This window comes from Argopecten irradians, chromosome 3 (assembly GCF_041381155.1).
Source record: "Argopecten irradians isolate NY chromosome 3, Ai_NY, whole genome shotgun sequence".
NCBI classification, from domain to species: Eukaryota; Metazoa; Mollusca; class Bivalvia; order Pectinida; family Pectinidae; genus Argopecten; species Argopecten irradians.
Window position 1 is genome coordinate 15,864,476 of NC_091136.1, and position 11,969 is coordinate 15,876,444.

Here is an 11,969-nt window from a genome sequence, read left to right on the forward strand (position 1 = left end):
TTCCGCATTGATTGTTCAACCTTTTTTGGAACTGATTTTTCTACTAGTTTGAGTCTACTTTCTATATCATTCAGCCTCTTTTATGTATTCTCTTTTATGTCCTTAATGCCTTGATCTATACGGGCCATTCTTGGGAAATTTCGTTTACATACCCTACACACCCACACAAGGCCAAATTCTTCTCCGTCATTGGTCAGACTTTCTGCAAATGATTCTGGTAGCTTTGAACATTTAAAGCAGAAGCATACTTCACAAAAATCGCAAAAAACACAAATGTTATTTTCTCTAATGTATTTATCACATGACGGACATTTACATTCTTTATCACTGTTAAATATTATCCTTTTTGCTGATGCCATTTTGGTTTGTTTTTAGCAATACTTGACTCAAACCTGATTAGTTATTTTCCTTGTCCAATATTTGCACTTATCTTGATCAGTGTGAACTCCATCAGTGAACTGGTTATAACACACTTTCTCTCTTGTGTAGGCTTTATTACTTCTGAGAGTCTTAATCATGTCAAGAGATAACTTTGGTAACTCCAAGCTGTTTCTGAAATTTAAATTCCTTATCCCTTGGTTAAGTTCCTTTATTTTCATCACAAGCTCATTCTGTGTTTCTATATCCGTACCATTTTGATTGATGTCACACTTAATCCTATTCCATTGTATAATAGTGTAAAATGGACATTCCGGATGTCTATTATCATCTAGATACTGTTTGATTTTTGAACCATTCATTTACTCAGTGGTAAAGTCTTGAACTGTTCATGAATTGTTTAAATAAGATTTTGTTAATCATAACGTGGGGGGTACTTTTGACAATTACAGATTATGATATAAAAGGCTGCACAAATTTATCTTTCAAATGCTTTCATTATAATATTTAGAGCAACCAATTTGGTGACTTATCTGTGTGTAATGCCCAGCTTCATCGGTGCTTTCCTCGTATAATACTGGTGAGATAGGATTTCCTTGCTGACTTAATTGTGTTTGTTGATTTCAGAGCAACACTCCATGCATGTAGATTCCTGTGAAGTTGCAGACAATAAACAATTTACCAATAAAGTGGAAGTGTACAAAGGAACAGATCCAAGGTAATAGGACCTTTTGGTATCAACCAGTTTACCCTAGTGGAATTATATGCTGATAAAAACCCTTTAGGTTTGAATGATTTGCTGCTATTTTATAAGCATATGATAAAGACGCTTGCTTGTCATATATACTATTACAATACCTATCTTATTAAACGTAAAGTGAATAGAGCCCTGTAATTTATTTTTCTTATCAGTTGTTAATAACTATTTCCTGTCAGTTTTTATAGAAATTTCATATAAATGTTAGATATGACAACTGTTCACACTGCAATTAAAACATTATTAAAATGGAGTGACTTTATTTTTAACCAAACTAATTCCGTATATCATTTGGTGAATGGGTTATTTACTTACGAGAAATCTTAAATCAAACACATTTTGACTTCAATGTCCCAGGTATTTTAATGTTTTAATTACTAAATGAAATAAGTTTACTAGCTTTATTTTCAAAATAAACAGTTAGCTTTTTAAACCATTGAAAGAAACCTAAATTTGGCTTAATAGACTTACATATTGACGACCCAGAACATCAATATATCCTGGTGTCTCTCTTCAGTACATTCCGTGAATATCTCATTTTACAATTAACAATGATTTCTTTACAAATGTAACTATGTATTGTCTAGTCTCACAGCCCCTATTTTACAAACAGGGAAATATGAATAGAAAATTGTAACTTTTTTCTGTACAACGATTGGTAAAATTAGAAGGGTATATTAAGGCACTTGATAATTTTATCTGTATGCAGAAGAAGAAAGTGTTCCTGTGATATCGGTAGTTTACGTATTTAGAAGTCTTTTTTAATTAATTTAAATTGTGGTGTTGGTTAGATAAAATCTTAATGCAAGTTTATTATTTCATTCAATCCTAAAAAAACACTCTTTGAGTCGTGATTAAATTTACGACGGTAAATTGATATATTACCTGATTTGTAACACTTTACAATTCACGCGGATTTATCTATATCTACACAGCGCACACAGTGATGTTCTGGAAAAATTCACCCCTGGAACAACTGGTGGGACAATGACATCGACTTTACATGGATTCAGGCTTATTGGATCAAACACTGTGCTTTTAAGATGCATTGTAACAGTTTCGGCAGAAGCACCAACAACAACAGCAGCGCCATTAGATGTAATACAAAGTCGCTTTTTGCCTCAAATTGAATTATTAATACCATATTGTTATAAAAAACTCATGATCAACTTTGTGAATCATAAATCAATCAAACTTTCTCTTTATCTACATAACAGAACAGAACTTAATTGAACACTGAGATCGATACATAAGACGACATAGGGGTAACATACATATACAGGTCGATACTACATAACACATATACATACTAAATAGGTAATACTGGTACATTGATCACGCACACTGGAACGTTTGCATAAGTATATAAAGAAAATAATATATCAAATTATTCGATGGATTTATGTTGGTTGAACAGAATATTTCAAAATATGTTAAAGTATTGTGAAATTAACGACAATATTTTTGGAATAAATTTTAGTCGTTCAGAGTTAACAAAACATATTAGATTATACACGTATAATGATATTATCGACAGAATATTGGTTACACAGTACACAAATACATTCTTTTTTCGGAATATTTTCCAATCTACCACTTTCAAGTCTATGATTACATATCCAGTATTTAACAAATGTATATCATCTGATCTTTCGTCTTTGTAAAATAACTAACTTGTTTGTAAGTCGTCTGGGAGTCTATTTTCACGCACATCAAATATCGCGCACTTTGATTTCTATGTGACGTCATTTGTACAGAAAGCGATGACGTTACGTACCCGGCTATTTTTTGATAGTGGGGTTGGCAATTGCAAAATGATGATGGGAAACGATCTAATAGTCAGTATTTCACCCGAAAATACAGTGTTTATATTTGGAGATCAATTTTGTAATGCTATTTTAGTGGAGTAGTTTTCAGCCCTTAAATATTTACAAGACATTGCTGGCAACTTTTGAACGGAAATGTCATCGTCAGGAACGCTTTGGGTCACCTAACTGTTAAATTGACAATTGTATCGATTATAAAAAAATGTACACTACAATGTACGGTGTCTTATTTTAATGAAATTATTTTTGTCATTAAAACAACTCAAAATTAATACTTTTTACATCACAATATTTTTTTTTACTTTTATCCAAACCATGAAGTGTCTTGCATTCAAAATAAAAGCAGAATTTACAAACTATTTTTAACACTTTCCATTTTATTTTTAAAAATGCAGGACAACGACAGAATAAAATAATATCTTTATATAAAATAACTTATTTGTGAATCACCATAGAAATGCTGTTTTGTGAGGTGCGCGATAAATGATGACGTCGGCAACCGGAAGGTATTTTTGATGTATCATTTTCGTCGTCAGCTAGGTATGAATATAGGGCAAGGAGAAAGCTTAAAATCTTGATAATCAGTATTGGATAAATGTGCATAATGATTAGTTTTACTTTCTTTTATTTCTGTATTTTTTTTAAAATCCCGACATTTTAGGTACGCGAAAAGCGATACGTCTAGGATAAAATAAGGTCAAATAATAAGGCTTGATACACATACGATATTCTTTTTTTTGTATTTGCCATTAGTTAGCCTAAGCTGAAAAATAATCATGCTACTCTTTATATACGTTTCCATGAGTGATTACAGAACACAAATAGGAATTCATGCGTATAACGTTACCAACGATAGACGATCATTTTCATATGGACATCATTCCATAAAATTGATGTTACTTATTCGGCAAATTGTATTTTATCATGTCGTTTCAACACCATATAAACCTAATCAGATGCCCTTGGTATGCATCATATTTGCATTAAAAATGTGCATTTGTTTTAAAAAGAAAATTCGTTACACCTAGTAACTAAGCTTCAGATCACTGACACGAGCTTACTCACTTATCATAATAGTAATAATAATGACTCGGTGTTTTGAAATTGTCAATATTATATGCAATCACCAACCCATCTTCAGGTTAATACGATGAGTTATCAACCCAAAGAAGTTGTGGTATAATCCGTGGTGACTTCCGAAATTCAATATAAATGTAGTGACTTCCGAAGGTCAATATAAATGTATTATTATACGGAATTTACATGATATTTACTACGTCATAAAATTGATTGGATCCTACTGAGCACCTCTTTTCTATTCTTTTTCAAAAGTAGTTTATCAAAATTAGCACTGTTAAATGTCCAAAATCGGCTGGTAGACTAGGAAGGCCTTACTGCTAGATCAAATGTCTGCCCGACAATTTGTATGTTTTCCGGTTCTGTTAAAGTTTGCAGTAGATTATTCTGAAGGAATGTAATCCGGTCCCTGTATACCATATTTAGGTACTACTCAACATCAAATTGATTATGACGTCATGCTGATTTCGGGGTTGATATTGCATATGATAAATACTTCTGACAAACGCATGGGCCTATCAAAAAAACAGCGAACATAAATAAATGAAAAAGCCTTAACATTCACTCTGACAAACATCGTAATTAAAGAAAAGGGGCAGTTTACTCACTATCCCATCCCATCTATAATATCCTTTGCTTAAGTATATAATATGCAAATATATTGCTCAATGCAATATAATATGATTTATAACTTTTTTTTGCTAGTATAGTATGACACCATAGGATACCATAATTGATATTATTAGTTATATAGTCAGTTACTGACCCCCCTATAAAAGCATAGAGGGTCAGTAAGATTTATAGGGGGCGAGGGCGTAGCCCGAGCCTCCTATACTTCTTACTGACCCTCTATGCCTTTATAGGGGGTCAGTAACTGACTATATAACGAATTTATCGCATCGAGGACCATTTATTTGTTTCATTAGATCTTTGTTTCCTATTTGTTTTCACTCAAGAATTCGATATCAAACCTGAACCATGCTGGCGAAGTATATAACAATCGCCGCATTTTTAAATATTTGGCCTACAGTAGGCCTACGTATTTATTTACATGTATGTATTTCTTTCCAGAATCTGCAAATAACTGTATAAGGAACCTGAAGAACAATACTGAGTAATTCATAAATCAACAATAATTCGACATTCCTAGTGCACAATAGGCCTACCTCAATGCGACATCAGACTGGTTGTATATTGAAAGCATCACAAACAAAAGTGACACAAACATCCATCCAACATTTATAGCGCAGACTCATGATCATCCCTGCGTTCTCGCTGAGATAATCACTTAAAGTAATGCCGATAAATTAGCAGTAGAGTGAGGGTTGATAGATCTATAGATGCGGACCCCTCCATTTGTTTATGGTCGCAGTCAAGAAAACGCTTGAATTCTTACGTTTGACTTTCACCGCGTCATCAACTTTCAAACTGGCGTAGGGGAAGCAACTCGTATTTAAAAAATGCGTGTCATTTAACTTGAAGTATTAAAACGATTTTAAATGAATTTTACATAAAAAATAATAAGTGAAATATATTTTTACGGTAAAGAAATGGTATATTTAGTTGAAGAGAATGTGTTAAAATTTTGAAGCGAGGGCGACAGCCGCCATATTGCACCATAATAAAATTTACTGACCCCCTATAAAGTATTAGGGGGTCACCACGTAACGTCTCTCCGCCAATCATTTGGGGACATTTCTGTCCGAGGTGCGATAATTTACATAATTAGGTCCCTGTGACCAATTTCAAGTTATATTTTTTTCAATTTTGTTTTATTTTCAACATTATCATCTCATTATAATCCTTGAAAAATCGTTAGAAATATGATTTGGTTCAAGCATAACCTGACTAAACAGAAAATGAGCCCTCTTATTTAACCCCGCATAACTCACAAGGAACTGCAACCTGACCTTAATCATAAGTAATATCATGATGTCCTAACCCCCGGGTATCGGTCATGGCAGCAAGAGGGCCATCTCGAATTCCAAACGTTAAATAAACATCGCATTTTGCATTTTTGTACCAATCTCCTCTACTTCTATAAATGTGTACTAAAACCATTAATTGTGTGCATGTGATAAGTAATTCGGATATACTAAGAAAAAATAATGCTTATCGGTCATGGCAGCAAGATGGCCAAAATTGACCCTCCTCCTTCGTACCTCACTAATGTGCAATATGAATCTTATATCGTGCATTTGTCTGCACGATGTGAGCACACTGTGTGTTGTGCGATCCTACACTTATAGTAAACGATACTTTACTTCTAATGATAATTCGTAACAAAACACATGATTAAAATAATATTTAAGATTCGAAAGCAAGCAAGCTCTGCATTTCCATTCCTCTCTCATTTTCAAATTGTGATTCAGGCGCGTATATATCATAGACTCCCGTACTCCCATTCATCTACATCATATTTCTGTTAATACTGATAACGGTTACACATAAAATCTATGAGAATTAACTGTGTTACCTGAATCGCTAATAGTGACACTGAGAATAAGTCAATACATCAAATCAATAGCTTTTAGCACTATAGATAAACATACACCTCTACATATGTGTGTAATACTGTGTCAAGGTCTATGAGTAGGCCGGCCATATAACACTACGTCATATTACGTTAAACCCCTCAACTCAACTTAGGTCTAACCCTAGGTACTACTGTTGACTCATAGATTGTTGTGTTGTTTGTAAATTGGGCAAAATATGCAAAAAAAAGTATATTTCAGTTAAGTACGTCCACAGGGTTCGGTACATATTTCAGTCAACAAATAAACATGCCATTGTGTTTACAAGTGTCTATAATATGTGCAAGGAACACTTGTTGGACCGAATTCGACTTTACAAAACCATGCGAATATTTTTGACATGGTCATGCAAATAGAGACTTTAGATTATATACTTTAAGGAATACTAAACATGAAAGGAAGATTATTTTAAAAAAAAAAAACCAATAAAACGCTTCTGATTTACTGTTCTTATAGAGTGGACATGGTTTTAAACGAAAGGGAAGAAAACATGTTTCAACTACGCATGAAGCAGTGCTAAGGTTTCAGGTCAGAGACAAAATATCTCGTGCTTCCTCAAACCGTGGATCAGGTACGTTTACATGGTTATTTATATTTTTACCATTATATGTCATGAATTAAGGTAACGCCATTTAATATTCAGGTATATAATAACTTTATTAAATATTTATTTAGGAGAAAACTCTTCGTCAAGTTACTGTATTACATTGCAATTCAGTGGCCTTGAAAACAATTTCAGCATCAATTATCTATAAATATCACACATATCTATGTATAGTGATAAAGCATTCTCTCTCTCCCAAATCTGGAATTATGTGACGTGATGTACTCGTAAAAATAAGCTCAAGACACCCTTTGAATACGTATGTATATTCTTTTGTTTCAGAAACAGCTGCTGTAAACAACACAATGGCAATATTCGCTCTGTTTGTCACAGCATTTCTGCGGGGTTATCCACATATGTGATTTGAGAAGTCATTTCTGTTCCAAGGTGTATCCACGTCAACGCTATTGAAATATAATGTAATCAGTAAAATGCATGAACGACTAAAAGACTGCTGAAAATTATGTCCTTAACGATTCTAATAGTCATTGCCCTTTATGATGGTTGCAGGATTTAAATTATAATTTGATACTGCTCATTTAAGTTATGTGTACCATGACTGGACAAAAGATTTACCTGTTAATTTTTTTGTTGTTATCTATGGCATTAAAATTCACACTTTATGCTGAATTAAGTAAAGAAAAATCATCCAAATGCACAATTAAACATGCATGGGAATTTTTAACAAGAACATCAATTTCTTAAATGTAAAGCAAAACTTCATTTTGAACTCTTATTGACATTCCAGAATCAAAGTGTTTTCTTTTGCAATATGTTTGAAACTTTTGGTAGTTAATGACACATTATTGTTTTCTTCAGTCATAATAATGATTAGCTATACATATTGATTTTATGTTTTCAAGTAAAATATTAACCACGCCACATTATTATGATTGAGAATTATTTTTTAAACATAATTCAAGTTTCATTTGACTCAATAATAATCACAATTATGGATGGACGTAGACGTTAGTTTGTCAATTTTTCAGATACCTACTGAATGCGTTTTAATAGCATTTCTAAACTCTAATCATGATCATTGTAATACCCTATATATTTAAATAATATTTAATATACATATATATAATTCATATAAAAATGATATTAGTGTTGATGATAAACTACTTACTTACTTCTTGCCCAGGTACTATATAATTTCAAAGTATTTTTATTAAAAGAAACTAATAATTATTAAATAACCGACAGGTTTTGTAGAAACGTCTTAAATATTAAAAACGAAGTATTTGAGTCTTAATTACCAATCATTTTCATTCCATATACGTATGTATGAGTACTTTTATATAGTCGCTATAGATAACCTTTTAAATATGTGTTGATTTAATATGTTTATTAACGACGTGTTATAAATATTTATTAATGAAAACATAATGAAACAATATTTGAAAATGCAAGTGTGGAATTAACCTATTTCGAATTATTGCATTCTTGTATGTAATCTATAACGATTGCATAATAAATATGCAATAGGAATAAATTCAGCTTCTCTTGAAATTGCATAAAGATTATTAATTAAATAAAGTATTTCAAGACCAAAACTCAAAACGCACTGCTGGGGAAAGGTCACATTTTTTTATCTGGGACAAAAGGAAGCAGTGTGAATCAATAAGCACCTGCAAGAGACTGATATTTCCAACTGAATGCCACTAGCATGGTGATGCCCACCAGCATAGGTTCCTGCATGGTGACCCGGGAGACAGCACCAAGGTGAATGTCCAACAGCTGCATGGTGACCAACAAATAGCAACACTATAGGGAAGCCACGCGAATGCACCTCATGTGCAAGCACACCGTGCTGGTGTACTCTAAACAGTTACATAAAAAACACTGTTATGGCTCCCATAGCCACCACCAACCTTGAAGATATAATCCATCTCATGCAGAGTAACCTCTTCCCCTTATCACCTAACCTCATGAGTTATGTCTCTTGGACAACCAAGCAGACCTACCCTGGATACCTTGCTTGATTCCCGCCTCACAGAAAGCAAAGCTTACTGTCCCAGTCTGGCAAGTTTTATTACTTTTTTTCACACATAAAAACTTGTTTAACTACAAATACATCAACAGTAGATTGAAAATCAATTTTAAAAATAATATATCCTATTTGTATGTCAAAACACATATGCTTGTTTATCTCTAGATCTATATACCATTATGTAACGATGTTGAGATTTCAATAATTGTCTGCATTGGTGTAATTTGCACTCGGACAAAAGACAAAAAGCAACTTAAGATCGTAACTCTAATTTAACACAGATCTGCTGCCCCTAACATAAACCATCAAAGTTAACTGTTATTATGTATTTGCCGATGCATATTCTTGTATTGTTTGTAAAACAGAGTGGCACTAAACAACTCACTTTAACTTATTGCCAAAATGCACTCGGAAAAGATTGATCCCACACACCAGAAACAATATTATAAGACTCTTTCATATGTGGATAAGAAGGATAGGGATATTCTACCCGAGGGTCACAAAATGTAGTAAAACCCGAGGCTTGCCGAGGGTTTTGCAACATTTTGTGATCCCGAGGGTAGAATATCCCTATCCTTCATATCCACTTATGAAAGAGTATTTTTCTTTCATACCTCGACGTTTTATTGCAATTTTACAACTATAATATCCCGCCATTTTTAAATAAATTCGAAGAAATCCACGACTGGAAGTCAATTTCCATACATGAAAAATTACGTGATATTTTGAACACAAATTCCGTTGTTTGCATCTTTTATAGTAAAACCAGTCAAGTTTGTGAAAAAATGTTAAAATTTTACCGAGGAAATAGAAATTTTGTTGACGCTGTGACATCATGAGGCTTTATTGCATGGGTAACCATGCAATACAGCCTCAGGCAGCATGAGTGTATTGCCCTAGACCAGCCAGTATTACACCTGTAGGTATGAAAGAAATATATATATATGACGTTTTGTGTATATATGTCACACTTAAACATAACTGCATGCATAAAAACCCAAATAATAACCTTCAGAATGAGTATATAGTTATTAATGGCTGACAAAATTAATTAAAATGTATACGAATCGACATGCCTTAATAGAAATTCAATAGGGTTTACCATGTTATTCATGGCGCATTAATATGTGTATGTAACACTGGAATTATCAAACCTGATACCACAAGCATATCACTGTAATCCTGACATCCACATCTTCAATTGATGGAGCCCTAGAGGCATGCACAGAACCTATATAGAGGCATAAGTAATGGTTTATTACTTGCTGGCTTGAAAAAGAATTCTCAAGTTAGAAAGATACTTGTCCGATGCATCTCAAAGTGGTTTGATTTCAAATGACTGGAATATAAATATATTAAATATGGAATATAAACTGTCTGCAATTAAATAACTTTTATGACAACATAGTCCACCTACATTAAGCGGTTATGCTAGAAGGTTATTTCCCTTTCAAATTATTGTTTCATGGCCTTTTCAACTTTAGTGATACAGCTACATGTAGATAATACCGAACTAGATATTCTTGTCTTGCCATTCTGGGAAATTAACAAAATTAGGATCTTATGGGTTTTCATATATTAGTCTTGTCAGAAGGAGCAGTGACAAATCCAAAACCTGCACGGTTTCATATGGTAAAGATCAATGAAAATACAAGCATGGCATAATGAAAGTAATGAACTTACTGCAGAAGAAGCTGCTAGTTGCTACTATAAATAATCATAATCCGACGAATATGATGTTTCTAAAACAACACAAGACTAATTTGTTACACTGTCAACCACATTTGTATGCCCTCGTTGTGTAATAATACACAGAACTATCGATAAGACATGCCCTTGCATTTGATAAATTGATGACAAGTACAAATAATTCAAGTCCAGATCAGAATCACTGATGGTACAGTTATAACTTTGACAATATAATACTAGATATTGTTTGCTTAAGTGAAATACTCACAAGGTTTGGCACATTAAAAAATGCTAAAGGGAAGTAACTCAAAATCACTACTGCACATATGACTAGAAGTAAACAGAATTCAGAAAACAATAAACTATCGCAATACTGTTTTAATTGCATTCTGCCATATTTGAACTAATCATCACAATAATGATACTTATTATCCGCTATAGCAATATATTTGTTGGTGACAGTTACCCCCACTTCCATACACACTCACTGAGTTCAAAGTAGCAGGTACCCCAACACGTTCATGTAGTAAAGCAATAAATTCAAATTCTGTCATTCAACTTGATGACACTTTCTTATAAAATCCTCCAGGATATTTAAAATTAGTTGCCATCTCGAATTCCAAATGTTAAACTAACAACCCAATGTATTCTTTTTACCAATATCCTCTACTTCAATATGTACAATAAAATCCATTAACTGTGTACATGTGATAATTTATTCGCATATGATATATTTCACCAACGGTCAACTTCGCTAGCCAAGGGTATTAGCCGATTCTCTTTCTATTACCCTTGGCATATCTCACTTCAGAACGGGTGGTCTCGCACTGCGCCACCTGCTGGATCACCGCAGTTGTGTCCCTTCCATTTACGTAATAAGCAACCAATTAAAAAGCTCGTATCATTGTTGTATGGTTGAAAAAAATGGCAGCGCCCTATGAAACACGTGTGTTGTTTGCGACAGATTCAAAATACCAAAGGTGAACATGTGTGCGAGTCATTTGTTTAATAGTAAGTTCGGACACCATTTTTTGTGTGTTTCATGCGGAAGTTCTGCAATGTCCAATTTTGTAACGAGATCGCAGTATATCTTTTAATTGTTTAATTTGTG

At 33.2% G+C, this 11,969-nt stretch overlaps 1 long non-coding RNA gene across 1 annotated transcript; it reads left to right on the forward strand.

The window, feature by feature from the left end:
* The first annotated feature begins 6,792 nt into the window (after window positions 1-6,792).
* LOC138319937 (uncharacterized) lies at window positions 6,793-7,759 on the forward strand. Its single transcript, XR_011208049.1, has 2 exons — window positions 6,793-7,143; window positions 7,459-7,759. It is a non-coding gene; the product is annotated as an uncharacterized lncRNA (long non-coding RNA).
* The last annotated feature ends 4,210 nt before the right edge of the window (window positions 7,760-11,969 follow it).